This window comes from Saccopteryx bilineata, chromosome 6, assembly GCF_036850765.1.
Source record: "Saccopteryx bilineata isolate mSacBil1 chromosome 6, mSacBil1_pri_phased_curated, whole genome shotgun sequence".
Taxonomy (NCBI): Eukaryota; Metazoa; Chordata; class Mammalia; order Chiroptera; family Emballonuridae; genus Saccopteryx; species Saccopteryx bilineata.
Genome location: NC_089495.1, coordinates 76,042,419 through 76,059,482, shown reverse-complemented (window position 1 = coordinate 76,059,482; position 17,064 = coordinate 76,042,419). Strand labels below are relative to the sequence as shown.

Below are 17,064 nucleotides of genomic sequence, written 5' to 3'. Positions count from 1 at the left end.
ATGTAGCCCCATGTTCATTGCAGCACTGTTCACAGTGGCCAAGACATGGAAACAACCAAAAAGCCCTTCAATAGAAGACTGAATAAAGAAGATGTGGCACATATACACTATGGAATACTACTCAGACATAAGAAATGATGACATCAGATCATTTACAGCAAAATGGTGGGATCTTGATAACATCATACAGAGTAAAATAAGTAAATTAGAAAAAAACAAGAACTACATGATTCCGTACATTGGTGGAACATAAAAACAAGACTAAGAGACATGGACAAGAGTGTGGTGGTTACCAGGGGTGGGGGAGGGAGGATGCAGGAGGGAGGGAGGGAGAGAGTTAGGGGGAGGGGGATGGGCACAGAGAAAACTAGATAGAGGGTGATGGAGGACAATCTGACTCTGGGCGAGGGGTATGCAACATAATTTAATGACAAGATAACCTAGACATGTTTTCTTTGAATATATGTACCCTGATTTATTAATGTCATCCCATTAACATTAATAAAAATTTATTTAAAAAAAAAGAAAATAAAATTAAAAAAAAGTTTGAATTCTCCTTACCAGATTTCAGACTTTCTTTTGATTTCATTTGTATCATTTCTAGGCTTTCTAGTTGCACTGGAGGTATAGCAGAAATCCTCGTGCTGATTTACATTTTCCTATTTATCTTCTTGCCTCCCCTCTCCATTGAGTATACTCTCTCTCATCTTTGAAGTTCATATATTTACCTCATATGTGTTTGTGACTTTTAAAGGAAACTTTGGATACATCCTGGTGTACTCTCAGGCCTCTACTGGAACTTTAATACAAGGGTTAGAATGTTTTTACCTGTAAGTACAGCATATGTTACTAAAATTGACTTAAACAATGGGGAAACTACAGGAAAGCTTTTAGAAGGAGGTTATAGACTTGGCTAATCCAGTAAGATCCCAGCTCAGAATTTTGGACATTCTCTTGGTTTTTTGTTCATAGTGGCAAGGTGTTTGTTGTAGTCTCAAGCATTATATCACCTTTCACAACTTCCAGTCTTAGGGAGGCATGGGTTTTTCAGAAAAAATTTTTTAATCTTTTTCTTTTATTTAGGTTTTTTAATTTATTCATTTTAGAGAGGAGAGAGAGAGAGAGAGAGAGAGAGAGAGAGAGAGAGAGAAAGAAAGGGAGAGGAGCAGGAAGCATCAACTCTCATATGTGCCTTGACTAGGCAAGCCCAGGGTTTCGAACTGGCAACCTCAGTGTTCCAGGTCAATGCTTTATCCACTGCGCCACCACGGGTCAGGCACACAGGTTCTTGTTTTCCATCCTCGAAGGAATACCTTCCTTGAAGCCCTGCAATAGATTGCCTCATAGCTCATTGGCTAGGATGTATCACATGCAAGCTTGCTGCCAGTGGGAATAGAATTACTGTATGTCTTGGAGTAATTAACATTTTCTTATCTGTGGTTTTGGAAGGATTTCATAAATAAAGCACATGGGTATCTAATTTAAAATTAATATCACAGTTTTATTTGGAAGGCGGTGTGTGATAGTGGCTATGGTTAAGCCAAACTATACTAACTTAGTGTGTTGCTTGTCTTACTGTAATCATAAAGCCTGATCTTATTTTTGAAACATTAAGAAATTAGGACCAAAGAGGATAGAATGCTAAGATTCACTCATTCAATTACAGAATTGGTCATTAACCTGTAAAATTATGTTTGTAAAAAAGACATTGGGTTTTAGGCCTGATGGTCAATGTTTCAAATCAAGCTTTCAGTCACAACTGATAACTGGGTCACCAGGTTAGTTGGATAGCCTAGGAAAGCAGAAACAATAGCCCAGGGGTCAAACAGGAAACCAGATGTCATCCAAGTCGTGTTAGAACCCAGAAGCTGCTGATGGATCACTTTGAAACTAGATAGGTCTGACTATAATAACACAGGGCATCAGTGATGCTTGCTGTAAAGAAAAGAAAGGGGCTCCCATTGAAAAGTCTGGTCACCAGGACTATTTGCCATCCTGAATATAGCTCAGCAATGCATTTTTCAATCCTGGATGATTTATGTCATTCAGAAATATTTCAAGTCTTTATTCTAATTTCTTAGAACACTGATTCAATTCAGTGGCTGAGAATTATTGAAAACTAGGTTCATTGAACAGAGCACTGTTTGATATTATTTAGAAAATAATCCACAGTCTGAATTAGGGCACTGGCACTGGGACAGAAAATAAAATTAATTGGTTGAGTTATTAAATATTTATTAATACTTGCATTAATTGAAAATGTATGAGCCAGATTCTAGGTACTGATGGTTCTAGTCTCTGTTCCTGAAAAAGCCTACCTTCAGTTGAAATTTACTAATCAGATGTCAGACTGTAATCGAATATAAGGATGCAAAGATGATTATGTTCTGTAACTTCAAGCAGCTTAGCCTAGAAGGAGAAACAGGAGAGACTCCCTACCTATCCAGTTTATCATTGAATTTCAAGGAACCAGCAGAAAAACTGTCACAGAACTGATCCTGGGAACCCATTTTGCATAAATTAATATATAAACAACCAACTACAATATTGCGTGGTACTGCTGTTCTAAAAGTATGGATGGGAAGGAGTGTGAGAGTAATGAGGATGTTTGAAAGGTCAACGGTGCTCTTTGTGGAAATACAAGGCATGTAAGGAAGAGCCCCAGAATGAATGACATTGAACTGAAACTTGGAGGGTTTTGATGAGCAGGAATTTTGTAAGTGGAGAAGAAACAGAATGAACAAATGTGTAAACTTACTTTGGAGTTTTGGGAAATAGTGAGAAATGTGCAGGTAGAGGAAATTCCAGTGAGTAATGAGCAGATAGATGATGGCTGGAGAGAACCTGGGAAAATTAGGATGGAGTGATTTTGGGACTCTTTGATTATACCTTCTAGATGCTTTATACTTTATTTTGTAGGTAATGGAAAATCATCAATTGCATTTAAGTATATAGACTGCATGATAAGGTATGACTTATAGAAAGAATACTCTGGCAGCATTGTAGAGGTTGGGTTAGACATTACCAGGACAGGGATTAAATCCACATAGGCATCTGCAGTAATCCAAATAACAGATTCGGAGAGCCAAGTGTAGGGTATTGGCCTTACAAATGACAAGGTATTTAATGGGTGTTGAGACATGTTTTTGAAGTAGAATTAATAAGACTTGATGATTGAGTATTTGTGGTGATCAAAGAGATGGAGAATCCATTTTTACTCTGTGGTTTTTGGTTTGGAGAATCAAGTAGACACTATTGTGGTTGACTAATTAAGGGATTCTTGGAGACAGTACTGAGATAAAGCTCTCACTGGGAATATTACGGCAGAACAACTGGCATGAGGCAAACACTAAAGGTATTAACACTTGGAGTAAATAAGTTTTCTGTTATTTATTTTTATTGAAGTGTAACATTTACAGTCATAAGTGATCACAGCAATAAATTTGCACAGTGACACACCTACATAAACCTTCACCCAGGGTAAGGAATAGAACATGATTAGCACTTGCAAATTAATAAAAATATTATACTAGTCTGGCAATCAGCATACCTTCAATCCTGAAACAAAAACGGTAAAATCTTTACCAAAAAAAAACTTGATTCTGTTTTTTACCTCATTAGTTGAAACTGCTAGATTTTATTCTCAGTATTTGAGAACTACACTTGATGTGGTTTAATTTAAAATGTAGACTCTGTGATAAACAACTTGGGAGGCAACTCAGGGAACTAGTTACCATCGAGAGTAGCTGAATCAAGAGTCCTCTGTGACTAGAGCAGAAAAGTATGCCTTAGATATCAAGGGGCCAAGGACAGAACAAATGGGGTTTTCAGATGAATTAAATGGTGCTTTTCAAATTGAAGGTCGTTAGTACAGAAGCTCTGAAATATAAGCATTGATTTTCTGTTTCTACCTTAGGCAGTAACTATAGCTAATATTTATTGACCTCTTACTATGTGCTAGAGACAGTTCTGTGGTCTTTATAGCTATTAAATAATTTAAACCTTGCTATTAGTATCACCAGATGAAGTGCCTGATGCAAAGAACTGCTGTGTAATTTGCCTGAAGTCACAGCTAGGAAGTTGTGGAACAGGTCTTTGAACATGGGCACTGGGATGCAGAACCAGCACTGAATATTTCCTACACTGACATTCGCCTCCATGGAGTAAGCAATTCTGTGAGAAGCAGCAGAGCAACTGGTATGATTAGTGGTGGATAGTAATTTTTCCAAGTACTTGCTAATTCTATGACATAGCACCAAAGGTTCTATGAAGGAATAATTTAATCAAGGGGCAGTATAATGGTGTGTAAATATAGGAAGAATATTTAATTAACTTCTATTAATTTATACATTATATTCTTTTATTGAATACTTAGCATAAGTCAGATAATGTGCTTGTTCAAAATTCTTCCTTTTAGAAGGCTTAGAAAAGCAAGCATATCAGCAAATGGTTACAGTGTGATAAAGATTCTTATAGAAGGGTTAATGGCAGCTTGGGACAGGAAGTGTTGCTTCCTGCCCAGAATTTGAGTATGGAGAAAACATATGAATTACCTCTTGAAGGATAAGCAGAAATTTGTCAGATAAGGTAGAGAAAGACTTTCTTAGAAAATCAAAGGCACAGGGATGGAAAATCTGGCTAGAGGGACAAGAGAAAAGGCTGGAAAGACAGGCAAATGCCAGATGAAACTGGCTTTTTTTTTTTTTTTGTAATGTAGGCCACAAAATAGTAGCAAACTATATGTTGAGTGATATAGCCCACTGTGGAGGGTCGTTTTCTTTATTCTCCCAAATAGCGAAACTGGTTTTTAAATCAGGCTAAACCTTGAATTTACCTTGTTCACAGATTTCAAACTTCTTTGACCCTGATAGTAAGAACATTTAGATTGAGAAATTCGACTAGAGAGAAGACTTTGCCATTATAATTATAACAAAAGAAACAATCTCTGATTCCCAGATAGCTTAGATACAGGGATTGAGCGAGAGGAAGGAATCAAGAACTAGGCATGAGAGAGTTTATGTACTTTAATATTATATTAAAGTTTATGAAAACATAATAAATTCCATTTTAGCTTTAGAGTATTTCTTCCTGACAAATACCAAAATGACCCATCCTTTTACACATCAAATTTTCTTCTATCTAGGATCCTGATTAAATGATCCTATTCAGGAAATATTCTTTTCTACTTTTATGACCTCATGACAGGCTTTTAATTTTTCCTCAAGCAGTTCAAAGAATTTTCTATCTGGTAGGTTTTGTACAGAATTCCATTAGAGAGTAATTTGAGAAAGAATAAAATGTTTGACCCTTATAAAATTCTACATGAAAAGCAATACAAGAAACTATGTCTCTAGCCTTAATGTATCTAAAGTGGGAAGAAAAAAAGTTTTGATGATTTAAGAAAGAAATGGGTTAGCTCTTCAATGAGAATATATGAAAGGATATATTACTGTTTGGAAGATACTCCTGTTGTGGTCCTGTGAAAATCAGATGGCTTAAAACTGAAAACACTTGTTTTCTGCAGTGGCTGTGGGTCATGAATGCATAGGCAGTTTGGCTGCGTCCTCTGGCTCAGAGTGTCTCACAAGAGTGTAATCAGGATGTGGGCCAGAGCTGTGGTTTATACTCAGGCTTTATGGGGCAGGATGCCTTCAAGCTCACTCAGGTAGTTGTTAGCAGGATTCAGGTTCACACCAGTCATTGAACTAAGGGCCTCACCAGTTGTTGGATAGGTGATTTCTAAAAGTTCCTTCAGTTCCTTCTCACGTGGGCTCTCCACAGGGCAGTTTACAAGTTGACAGCTGGCTTCATCGGAGTGAGCACAAAAAGAGCAAAATGAAAAACCGCTCTCTGTGAATCTAATATTGGAAGTAACATCTCATCTCTTTTGGTATATTCTGTGCATTAGAAGTGAGTCACTTGGTCCAGCTCATCCTCATGGAGACCGGATTACACAAGGGCATGAGTCATGAATACTAGGACATGGGGTCATTGCAGAGGCTGTCTATTACAATTTTTTTTTGAAGGGGCGACATGGACAAAGTCTTTGGAGATAATCATTCTCATATATTTTATACAAATATAGGAGCTTTAACATGAGATGTTTGGTGATTGTTTAAATGTCACTAGGATATTTCTTAAAGAAAATAAATAGATTTTTAAGGTCTTAAATCAGTTGACAATGCAGAAAAATTTGGCAAAAACAGAAAAATAAATTTGGAATGGATCAGGAGACCTAAGTGCTACCTTGAGGCCTAACATTAACAAAAATTCATGATCTGCTTCTGCAAAGCCTATAAACTCTTTGTGCTGCAGTTTTATTACCTATAAAATCAAATGGTACTTTCCATCACAGACTTTCAAGCTTCTTTGACTACAATGCGCAGTACAAAATTTATTTTACATGGGGACCATCTTGGTACACACATCCAAAACCAGTGGACAGATAATTGAACAAAGTTGCTAAAAATCAGTAATTATTCTAAATACAAAACTCTCTGTTACTTTATATTCTACTATGTTAAACTATCATACTTTTTTCTATTTCATAAAAAAATATAAGATGACCTTGCTAATTTTTTATTACCATCTAATGAATTGCAATCCTCAGTTTGAAAGTGTTATGATAGCTATAGCTGCTCCTGAAACTGCAAGACTAATCTAGGGTTATTTGTTATACCTATGAAGATGATGAAAAGGATGAAAAGAAAAAGGTGCGCACTTCTCTTACCCCTTAAGCAACAAGTTGGCCAGATTATAGTTAATTAGCAAGGTTGTCTTTCTCTCTGCTGTCACCAACATGTGTGTCCAGTGCTAGTTTCCCTTATCCACAATTTTGCTTTCCACAGTTCATTCCACATGAGCAACCATGGTCCAAATAGATTAAATAAAAAATTCCAAAAATAAACAACATATTGTTTTAAATTGTGTACCATTCTGAATTGCATGATGAAATCTTGCGCTGTCTCACCCTGACCCACCAATGTGAAGCCACATTGTATCCACACTGTATATGCTCCCTACCCATTAGTCACTTAGGAGCCATCTTGGTTATCAGACCGCATTCACATATGACAATCTATTCTACTATAATTGTTCTGTTTTATTATTGTTGTTGTTGATCTTTAACGGGACCTACTTTATAAATTGAACTTTGTCTTAGGTATGTATGTCTAGGAAAGAAAACATAGTGTATATAGGGATTAGGACCATCCACAGTTTCAGGTATCCAGTGGGGTCTAGAAACATATCTACCCCTAGATAAGGGGAAACTACTCTGCCTCCTTTGAGTGAGGAGGACATGTCTAACTATTTCAAACAGCTAATAACTACATGGGACAAATAGGCTTTGCCTCAGGCTATCAAGTCTTCCTAAAATTGTTAATCTACCCAAATCACCTTCCTTTCCTAGTCTACTGGGTTGTAAGGGTCATTAACTCTGTCATTTTGTGCTGTTCCTTGTTTTCTGTTGCATTATCAATTATTTGCTATTCCTATGGATGCATTATAGTTGGTGTCACGTGCGATGCTAACTTCGTGAGGAATTTTTACTAAAAGAGCTTTACCTATATCAGAAAATTTTATCTTTGCTGCTATTGAGCATCTATTAAATGCTTGACAATGCACAAGACATGCATGTATTGCCTCTAAAAATTGTCACCAAAATATAGCTAATGGGAGGGCAGTGTGAAATTTGTGGCAGCTCACTGAAAGTCAACCTTCTTAGTTTTCTGTTTTAGCTTAGATATTCATATGAATTTTGAACTCTAAGATATGTGCTTGTTTTAATATCTAATCAATGTTTTACATTATTTATGAGTCACATTACTTTAACCTCACTCCTCAATCTTATAATAAAATTTATGTTCTGGGAGGCTGCACCATGGCTTTCTCTGGTTCAGAGCAAGGTACTTTGAAACACGAAGCAGGTTTTTATTTTTGTTTTTCTCATATAATCACCCTATTAAATATCTTTTATTGTCCAGATTTGGCAAGTGATAAATAAGAAGCTTCAGAAACTTTTATAATTAGATAATAACAGCATTAGAATTTAAAACCAGTTTTGTCTCCACAGCTCTTGTTTGACTTATTATATCATAATGCCTTTAAATCTTTATGAAATGAGTAAGAGTCCAGATAATTCTAAAGTATCAGCTACAGACATTTCAATTGTTCTGTACATTTATAGTACATAACTTTGTATTCTGGAAGAAAACGTGTTAAGTATGGAAATAAAGCATATAGTCCTTCAAGAAGGAATTGGTATATCTGAAAAAAATCACTGTTTTATAAACTAAGGTTCAAAAGTCTAGAAGACTATTATGTAGATGAAATACCTGGTTCACGTGATATTAACCACACTGTAGGAAGTAGGTTAAATGACTGGTTTGTTGGGAACAAGGATTAGATTCTGATGGTGTTACAGCCAAGGCTTCTGATTTCCATATTTCCTTTTTGCCAATATTCTCTACCTATGCTGAATTTTTCAGGACCCTTGTAAGCTCATTGTTTGTAGAACCAGAATGCATAGGAAATCTTATTAAAAAGGGGCAGAGAGAGTGAGAGGACCTATCACACCAAAGCAATCCTGACTTGACTTATTCTTTCAGCTGCTTGCAGCTTTCTCAGTGGTTGTATGGGGGTATAGGTCAACCAGCGACACAAAAGAGCAAAGCTAGAAATTCAAGTGAGAGCACAAGAAAAAAATTACTGGTCCTAATTTCCTTTCATTCAAATAGCTATTTCCATATTCACCCTAACACTGTCAAGGTTGGCACCTTGACCTTGGACTTCCCAGCTTCCACAACTATAAAAAATGTTTGATGTTTAAGCCACCAGTCTATGGTATTGTTGTTATAGCAACCCAAACTGACCAGGATAAGAGATAATCATTACTCTGGTTTGGGATAGCCATTCCTTTGTTCTACACTTTCAACCTCATGTATATATCATTAAAATATACACATGGGGCAAAAGTAGGTTTAGAGTCATGAGTACATGAAACAGTTTATTCTTGTATTATTATTTATTAATTATTGTATTATTTTCCATATGGACAAGTGTAAACCTATTTTTTTCTCACTCTGTACACATTTTAGTTTTGTTCTTTTGTTTTGAAATTCATAAAGTATTTTTCTGTGAATTGCATCTTTTCTCAACATTACGTTTGTGAGGTCCCTGTGGACATAGCATTCCAAATTTGCATACAATTAGAGTTTATTTTTCAATGCTATATAGTTTTTCATATGACAAATAGCTTTTCTTTCTTTCCCATTTTTATACCATGATTCCTGTAGAATGTAGCAGTAATTTATTTACTTATATTTTAGTACAGAATTCTGCATAGCACATAGCAGTAGTTCATTTATTTACATCTCTATACACTATTCCATGTAGGTTATACCTGTAGTTCATTTGTTTTCTTTGTTGTAGATCAGTGATTTTTCAACCTTTTTCATCCCATGGCACAGAAACTATTCAATAATTATTCAAATTTTGTGGTACAACTTAAAAAAAAATTTTTTTTGCTGATACGACAAAAGAAATAGGTATAATTTTGATTTAAAAAAAATAGTAATTATCTACATTTTCTGCTCCAAAATGACTTTTTAAAAAAAAACCAGGTGCCTATATTTGTATATAAATATTTCTGGTACCATGAATTAATGCAATCAACCATATGCAACCTTATTATGTGACATGGAAAAAAAAAGATGCGGCCCAAACTGGTTAGCTCAGCAGTAGAGCGTTGGCCTGGGGTGTGGAAATCCTGGGCAGGATTCTCAGTCAAGGCACACAGGAAAAGTGACCATTTACTTCTCTTACTTCTCCACCTCTCCACCCCCATCTCTGCCTCTCTCCTCACCTCCCACAGTCATGACAGGAATGGTTTGAGCAAAGTTGGCCCCGGGTACTGAGGATAGCACCATGGCCTCGCCTCAGGAACTAAAATAGCTCGTTTGCCGAGCAACAGAGCAGCAGCCCAGACGGGCAGAGCATTGTGTGGTAGGGGGCTTGCTGGGTGGATCCTGGTTGGGGTGCATGCAGGAGTCTGTTTCTGCCTCCCTGCCTCTCACTTCATAATAATAATAATAATAATAATAATAATAATAATAGTAATACAACTCTATACTGCTCATAAAAATTAGGGGATATTTCAAAATAAATATGAAGTAATTAAATATCTCCTAATTTTTGTGAGCAGTGTATATGACCTATATATTTATGGTTCAAGACAGAGTATTCACACTGGATGGCTATTGCTGTGTTGGCTGTTGTCATTTTTTATTTGACAATCTAAGGGAAAAGAGGTCAGTACCCCTAAATAGTCAGGTATTGCATATTTAAAAAATTATTGAAGCACACCAATTGAAAATAGCTACTGTAGAGTATTATATGTGTGAGCTTTCAACAATTTATTCATTTTTAGTAGACCTTTTATTGGCTGCCAATTTAGAGTTATTATGTAGAATGTTGCTAAGGAGACGACCGTACGTGTACATCCTGGTGCTCGGCGTCACGGGGTTTCTGTGGTGCCATATACCTGCAAGCAGAATTTTTTCTAGACAACATAGAAGTAGGTCACATGAATATGTATTTTCAGTATTAGTAGAAAATGCCCAAATTTTTTCCCAAATGGCTAATTGATTTACTTTTTCAGTCATTTTTTATGAGCATTCACATCATTTTACATTATTTTATTTTGTTATTCTTTTATAACTAAATTTTTTAACAATAAGTATATATTATATTTACTATATGAGTTTTATTTTTATTCTTTCCTTTTCATTCAATTTATTGGGGTGACACTGCTTAACAAAATTATATAGGTTTTAGATGCACAATTCTACAACACATAATCTATACACTCTATTGTGTGTTCATCACCTCAAGTTAAGTTTCTGTCCATCACTGTTTATCACCCGATATCTTCTTCCACTTCCCACACCCTGCTCCACTAGAAATCCCCATGCTGTTTTTTGTGTCCATGATTTTTTTCCTTTTTTTCCTCTTTTGCTCAATCCCTCTCCCTAATAACCACCTACCCCATAGCTGTCACTCTGCTTTCTATAAGTATGTCTCTATTTTGCTTGTTAGTTCTTTGTGTTCATTAGATTCCACATATGAGTGAAATCATATGGTACTTGTTTCTCTGACTGGCTTTTTCAGTTAGCATGCTCTCCAGGTCCATCTATGCTGTCCCAAAGAATAAGATTTTCTTCCTTTTTTATGGCTGAGTAACATTTCATTGTGTAAATGTATCAAAATTTTTTATCTACTGATCTGTGGATGGACTCTTGGATTGCTTCCAAAACTTGCCTATGGTAGATAACACTGCAATGAACATAGGGGTACATGTAGTCTTTTGAATTAGTGTTTTAGGATTCTTTGGGTAAATTCCCAGAAGTGGAATTCCTGGGTCATAAAGCAGTTCCATTTTTAATTTTTTGAGGTAACTCCATACTACTTTCCACAGTGTCTGAACCAATCTGCATTCCCACCAACAGTGCACAAAGGTTCCATTTTCTCTACAACCTCACTAACACTTGTTGATTTATTGATAATAGCCATCTAATGGGTGTGAGGTAATATCTCATTGTGGTTTTAATTTGTATTACTCTGATGATTAGTGACATAGAGTATCTTTACATATATCTATTGGCCATCTCTATGTCCTCTTTGGAGAAGTGTCTATTCAGGTCTTCTGTCCAGGGGCATCGCTATTGCTTTCTCCCAGGCTGATACTGAATGGAGAGAAGAAATACTCCACCCAAGAAAGATGGTCTTTTGGGGGGGAATGACACAGCTCAGATAGCCTGGCTGCTGTCTCTTCAGCTGTCTCCCCAGAGTTACACACCCCAGACTCATACACCCCAGACTCTCCTCACACTATTCTAGTCTACTCCACCTTCCCTCCCCGAAGCCCAGGGTAAATGACTATGTATGAAATTTTGTGTGTTGACCCTTTAACAGGGTGCCTCTGTCTCTGCAGACTCCTGTCTCTTCCTGATGGATAGAAACCCCCTGTTTTTCACAGCCAGATGTTATATGGGCACCTCTTCTAAGCTCCGGTGCTCTGCCTAAGGAGCCCAACTTAGGCTTAGACTCCAGGCTTCTAAGAGGGACCCTTTGCAGCTGACAAATCCCTTGGAACCTCGGCCATCCAGGAGAGCTGGACCAGCCCTTTTCCATCTCTACCCTTCTTACCAGCTTCCTTGTGGCTTCTGCAAATCCTTGGACATAAGACTTCTCTTGAGCCAGTCCTCAGTTGGTTATTCAGGGTTATTGTATCGGGTGATAATTTAGTTATAATTCCAGTTTGGTCTTGGAAGGAGGTAAGTGTAGCTTTCACTTAACTCTGCCGCCATCTTGGACCTGCAAGTCTTTTATCTAATTTTTTTTAAATTTTTTTAAAAGATTTTATTTATTCATTATAGAGAGGAGAGAGAGAGAGAGAGAGAGAGAGAGAGAGAAGGGGGGAGGAGCAGGAAGCATCAACTCCCATATGAGCCTTGACCAGGCAAGCCCAGGGTTTTGAACCGGCAACCTCAGCGTTTCTAGGTTGACGCTTTATCCACTGCACCACCACAGGTCAGGCCTTTTATCTAATTTTTTAAAAATAAATAATCTATCCTTCCAGAGGGAATAAACACTGTTATATTATCATATAAGTATATATGTAAAATGAGTATTTAATCCTCTGAAAGTGATGTGATTGTTATTATTGATGGTTAACTATAACTTTAAAACATATGTATAGCTGTTAGCAAAACAAATGGAAAACAGATAATTATAAATTCCCAAGCTAAATAATCACTTTGTGTGCCTGATATGATGCTCACATGTAGTACAGAGCACTTACCAGATAGTTTCAGATAAATAAGACAAGGAGAAAGATGTGAATTACATTATCTGATTTGGGAATAGTAAAGACATTTACTTTTCTTTCTTTTTTCTGTAATAAAATTGCTATGTGGCAACTGTGGAGAATTCTTGAATTGTAAGATAAATGGCTGTGATTTTTATAGAGTGTTGGTATTTAAACAGAAGCAAGAACTATCACAGGCCTTGAAAAAATAAAGGTCTTGTTCTCTCCAGAGATCACTGTCTCATTTTAGGAAGTAATCTTTTTCTGAAATGTGTACGGCTTTCCTGTGCTCTGCCTGCACGGCATGACCAGCAAGGTCCTGAAAACTACAACAGCAAAACAATTTGCATCAAACAGGCATGACACAATCAGAAGGAACAATAGGTTAGTTGGGAAAATATCTCCTTCCCTTGTGATCTAATCCACACAACAAATTAATTGATTTAGATGTGCTTACTTATAACATGCAATAAGAGAACATTTCATTTGAAGTGTTTAAAGCTTGTTTTACATACATGTACCATGGAGACCAGTGAACTACATTTTAAAATTACATATCCTATCAGATTAATTTATATAACAAACTCAATAAATAAATGCATACATACAAATTCATATATTTTACTTGTATTATTGAACTAGTATAATTAGTGTAAATCATACATGAAATAAAAATTTAATTTTCAAATATTGAAGAGAGCTGAAATAAGCACTAATTTAAAGTAATTTTTTGTAATATAAAAGACTATTACCCTACTCACAAATAGCTGACACTAGAGTAATATAACTGAAAACGTGCTTTTTTTCATATATCTACTTAGCAATTCATGTTACAGCAACTTAAGTTCTGGTTGTAGGTGATAACTTTTTTTTTACTGGATTTTAAGGCTATTACAGCTGGAAATTTTATTTTACTAATATGCATAGAACTAAATGGGTCTAACTACCAAAACATATTTTTCAATCTCATCCCCAATTTTTGAAAGCATTTGTTAAAAAATAGGGTGATTAAATGTAAATATTTTCTAATATTAAACATAGTAGGTCCTCTATTTGAATAGTTTTAACTAGTAGACCTATACTTTATTGAAGTTTTTTGGAAGCTCTTAAAACAGATTAGAAAGGCCCATTTTCAATTATTTCAGTTGTACAAATATAAAAGTTTTTGAGTAACTTTTTGGAATCATTTTTCAAAGACAAAAATCTCATAAAGATGAAAGTATTTTTAAACATCAATATCCAAAATGTTCTTTTCATAGCATGAATTTCCATTTGAAAAGTAGGTAATCTGTGCAACTATTTAAAATATAACCTTTATTTTAAAACTACAAATTAGGTGTAGTTTCTCCATAAATACTTTTAGGGCAACATTGCTGCCTTTTAAAGGACTCTGCTGTGAGCTAGCCAGTGACTCTTTGGATTCTTCAAAAGATTTCTATATTATAAATATATTCACTTTCCATGTCATTAAATATTGTAAGAATTCCTCCATATTTAAGAAACTCCCATTTGATGATAAAAGCTGGGGCCATGACCTAAAGTAATGGGCCTACTATTGCCCAGTTTTAAGGTACAGTATGCAGTAACTACTCATTAGGAATTACAGGTGATTGAGGTTGTCAGCAGAGGCTCTGATAGACATCTTGTAGCACTTTCATCATTTTATTGGCTTCTAGTATCAATTCTTTGCTGCAACAGCTTGTCTATAAATGATGCCATGAATAACTTTCACAAGCATTGCCAATCACAGGTGACTGACTATCTTTAGTGGTTCAAACAAAAGATGTAGTTTGTTATGTATTTTGTTACTGAAATAGCACATTGCAAATACTCTAAACTGAGACATCATAATCCATAGTTTCATCCCAAAGAACAAGTCTTTACAATAACATGTGATTTGTAAGTTGTGCCCTCCAGTCTTTCACGATATTTTCTGTCTCCCAGCAGTATTTGCCACCCCCACGCCCTGCCCCAATGGTTTTAGAGTGTGTCTCTGTTGTTTTCAGTCCATAATTGCAATCCATTTTACCACTGTAGGAAGGAGAGTTTCCTCATTGGTACATGTCACTTAATTTTGATAATGAAAACTTTAAGAGACTTCTAAACCCTCACCATCAAATTTAATAGAGAAAATTGATAAGATACTGCACAGAATATTGTTTGACAGTTTTAAGGGATGTTTGTCTTTAAGTCTTGGATGCTCATTTTTATATGTTGCTAATATGATGGGGTTATATTATCACTAATATCTTAAGACAGAGAATGTACTTAGATGAGATTAATTTATCAGATATGTATATACATACATATATTCCAAATATTTTTAATTATTTTGAATTCTCTGATAGCAATTGCTTCTAAGTTGTAATGTTAATAAAGATCTTGTATAAGGAATGGGAAATGTCAACTCTACCATTTAATTATTTGCTAGGGCTTGAGTATCTTATACTAGTTTCAGTCTGTGCTTTCTTTGCAAGAACCTTTTAAAGGCATCTGTTCATTTTGTAACAGTTACCTTCCTTTAGTTTTGTTAAAATTAAATGGTATAATTGTGAATCTACTTATTTGTGCACAAAGTGCAATTAGTTGTAATACAGTCAAAGGGATAAAATATTACTGCTAACCTCTAGGTTCAAAAATATCTCTGTATTTGTTTTGTCCTTAATGACTGTATGTCTCTCGTACCTAATTCACTGCCTATTGAGAAATGAAAGGTAATCATTTACCTGGTCTGTAAATTATTTTCAGAATCCTAAAGATGTAATACTGTTTTCCTAGTTTGTTTTTAACTTAGCATTTCTTTCTAAAGAATTTAAAGATACAGCCCTTCTAATATTAGAATTATATGGTTGATTGTACATCAATTTCTCTATTTTTAAAAATATACAATGGTATCTTGAGACCACTACTAATAGACCAACATATGAATTTTTAAGATACGAGCTGCGACTCCATCCATATTTTGTTCGAGATACGAGCGAAATTCCAAGATATGAGTCATGATTCAGGAAGCTGCCACTAGTTGGCTCGTTGGCACACGGGTCCAGTATTGGCAGTTTGATATACGAGTTGACTGACTTACGAGCTCAGTTACAGAATGAGTTAAATCCATATCTCAAGATACCACTGTATTTCCTAATTATATAATCTACATTTGTTCATTAGAGACAAGTTTGAAGAATAAAGAAAAATATAAAGAATGAAACTTAAAAGGCCAATCTGACCAGAGAAAGAATCTTTGTGATGACTTTTGGGAACCAACTTCTAGATCTGAGCTATACATATACATTTGTCAATATACGATATATTTATATAAATATATTTATAATACCTAGATTTATAAACATATATTAAAGTATGAGTCCTATTGTTCTCACTGTTTTATAACTGGCTTTCCTTTTTAAGATATGTATATATCTAGTAGCAAAATTTTCTGTAAGTTATTCTCCCTATAAGTCTGTCCCCATTTATATAATTTTTAAGAAACTTTTTTCAATCTTGCTATCTTATATGAGTGCAAATCAAGTCACTAGGCTTCATTAGTGTCATGCTTAATTTTTATAGCTTGGCCATAATTCACAGAAAGGCATGCAGTGAGCATGTCATGACAAATTAACTATGCTCTCTTTATTATTAAAGCATAAGAGAAACATTTTATTGATTTTTATACATTCTTATGATATGGGCTCTCCATTCATAATTATACGAATTCTTTAAACTCAGTAAAGTATTTTTAATCTAGATAATGTTGGTCAAATGTTGTGGACATTTTAGAGTAAAAAGGTTGGGGTTTCTTCCTCACTCAGCTCCTTTCGAAATGTTTTGGAGTTATTTGCTAAAGTCATTGAACAAAAAATGCCTAAGAATGACATGAGACAAAGTTCTTCATGTCTTAGGAAATGACAAGAACAAGTGGCAATCTCAAGGAAAAGTATTTACTGACATGTGTAATGACAGGAAATGACCTAATTGTAATAGTGCTGGAGCAGTTACAGTGATTGATAAATTCATGTCAGGCTGTCCCAAATATTTGATTTTTATATTGAAAAACTTACTTCCATTATACATGTACAATATTTGTCTATTTCCAAATCCAACCCATTTATAAAAGAACTAGAGACGTATGGTAAGATGAGGAACAGTCTTACTTTGAGAACTGGGTTAAATAAGGACAGAATTAGGGAATAGCTGTTAAG

General features: G+C 35.3%; 1 non-coding gene across 1 annotated transcript; it reads right to left on the bottom strand.

Annotated features, from left to right (window-relative positions):
• Positions 1-4,710: 4,710 nt before the first annotated feature.
• LOC136309815 (small nucleolar RNA SNORA4) lies at positions 4,711-4,831 on the bottom strand. The gene has a single exon (XR_010726453.1). It is a non-coding gene; the product is annotated as a small nucleolar RNA SNORA4 (small nucleolar RNA).
• Positions 4,832-17,064: the final 12,233 nt, after the last annotated feature.